This window comes from Nematolebias whitei, chromosome 11 (genome assembly GCF_014905685.2).
Source record: "Nematolebias whitei isolate Nwh7 chromosome 11, NemWhi1, whole genome shotgun sequence".
NCBI lineage: Eukaryota > Metazoa > Chordata > Actinopteri > Cyprinodontiformes > Rivulidae > Nematolebias > Nematolebias whitei.
Genome location: NC_056508.1, coordinates 46,667,249 through 46,669,517, shown reverse-complemented (window position 1 = coordinate 46,669,517; position 2,269 = coordinate 46,667,249). Strand labels below are relative to the sequence as shown.

At 53.0% G+C, this 2,269-nt stretch overlaps 1 protein-coding gene across 1 annotated transcript in view; it reads right to left on the bottom strand.

Moving 5' to 3' along the window:
• Positions 1-2,269, bottom strand: part of LOC119417779 (ski oncogene) — a 61,332-nt gene that overhangs the window by 57,596 nt on the left and 1,467 nt on the right. The window lies entirely within an intron of this gene.

Below are 2,269 nucleotides of genomic sequence, written 5' to 3'. Positions count from 1 at the left end.
GTCTCTACTCTGAGCTGCTCCTCTTCTCTGGAAGGCTGAGCCCAGACTCCCTGCAGAGGGAGATCATTGGAGCTGCTTGGATCCAGGATCACAGCTGAGGTCTGGACTGGAGAGGGACCGGTACATCCTGAGCTTTGCCGTTTGGGTGAGGTTCTGCCTCAAGTGGAGGAGTTCAAGTATCTCAAGGTTTTGTTCAGCGTGAGGGAAGAATGGAGCGCAAGACTGACAGACGGATTGGTGCAGCATCTGCAGTGTTGTGGACTCTGTACCGGTCCATTGTGGTGAAGGAGCTGAGCTGTAAGACAAAGCTCTCCGTTTACTGGTCGGTCTACGTTCCTCCCCTCTGGTCATGAACTCTGGTAGAGACTGAGAGAACGAGGTCGTGGATCCAGGAGGTTAAAATGAGTTTCCTCTGCAGAGCTGGACTCTCCCTTAGAGACAGGGTGAGAAGTTCAGTCATCAGGAGAGACTCAGAGGAGAACCACTGCTCCTCCACATCCAGAGGAGCCAGTTGAGGTCGTTCTGGTAAGGATGAACCCTGGGTGCCTCCCTAGGGAGGTGCTTCAGGCATGTCTGACTGGGAGGAGACCCCGGGGAAGACCCAGGACACGCTGGAGAGACTACGTCTCTCGATTGTCCTGGGAATGCCTTGGAGTCCTCCCAGAAGAGCTGGAAGAGGCTGTGGAGAGATGTCTGGACCTCCCTGCTCAAGATGCTGTCCCCGAGACCTGAGTCTAGAACAAGAGGAAGATGATGGATGGATGGATGGATCTCTATGAGGTTTTGGTCCATTGATCCATCTCCTGCTCCATCCCTCAGGAACTGGGCTCCCAGACACCTGGACTCCAACTTTCTGGGTGAGAACCTCAGACTGAGGAGCTGCTGAAGGTCCAGACACCAACAGAACTGCATCATCTGCAACAAACAGAGAGAGTTCACCAGGAGTCCAACCTGCTCGACTTTGTGCAGCGCTCATGGTTCTTCAGGGACCAGATGGACTTCAGTGGTCCTGGAACCGTGACTAGACTGAACCAATGGGTTAAAACCGTTTTCTTTCTCCACAGAACCCACCGGCTCCAAATCCAGACGAACAGCGGTGGGGTGACCTCGGCTGGGAGGTCCCTCCCCTCCCAGAATGCTCTCTGCTCTGTCCGAGGTCTTCGTTGATCCGGGCCTCCTCCCAACTGGACCTCCCGGTTCAGACCAAAACTGCTCAGAACCCACCTGACAGGAGTCAAAACCGCCTCGCAGAGCCTCCTCAGCTCCAGCAGCATGGGGAGGAGGCGACATCATCATCCTCAGCGGGGCGACGAAGGGTTGGAGGAGAGACCGGACCGACGATCCAAGAACCGAAGGTTTCTGCTCCGGCTGATGAAGAGGAGGCGCAGAGACGAGATGAAGAGCCGCAGAGCTGCCCGCTGTGTTTACGGGCCTTCCCTCCAGGGTAAGAGCTGCCGGACCTGTTCCGGAGTCTGTTAGCAAAATAAAATCTGAAAATGTCCTGAAAGTCCTGTGACTCCGTCTCCAGGTCCACGCAGATGGACCGGGACGGCCACCTGGCCCAGTGTCTCTCTGAGCTGGACGTGGACATGACCTGGTGAGGGGACGGGACACTTCAGGACCCCCTCGGACGGACGAGGAACTGCTCAGAGCTGCTGGCGTGTCCCCAGGTTGGGACTCCGAGAAACTGGACCTCTGGGGCTGAAGTCCAGATCAGAGTTTAGGTTTTATCGAAGCAGATGACTCAAACTCCGATTCTGTATCTGCTGTTTTGTTTTGGTCGGAAATAAAGTAAGAGCTGCCGCTGGACGCCCGCGTTTCATTAACGACAATTTATATGAATTGGTTGCAAAAGTATTAACCCCCCCCCCCCCCCCCTCAGTTGATTGACAGCTCGATTTAACCCCCCCCCCCCATCAGTTGATTGACAGCTCGAGTTTGAACGTTAGTGCAAGAAATAATTCTCGATTCAGTTAAATTGTGATTATAAAAACTGAAAAGCATAAATATTGCAGCTCTGAAGCTCCGACCTTTAACCTCGTTCATTGAGCTCCACTTGATCTAAGCCTCAGGGAGGTGCACCTCTAAGGTCTACCCACAAAAAAAAGACATCATGAAGACCAAGGAACTGTCCACACAGGTCAGAAAGTTGTGGAGAAGTACGGGTCAGGTTATAAAATGTCCCAGAACCCTGAACGTCCCACAGGAGCTTCAAATCCATCATTCATTCATTCATTCATTCATTCATTCATTCATTCATTCATTCATT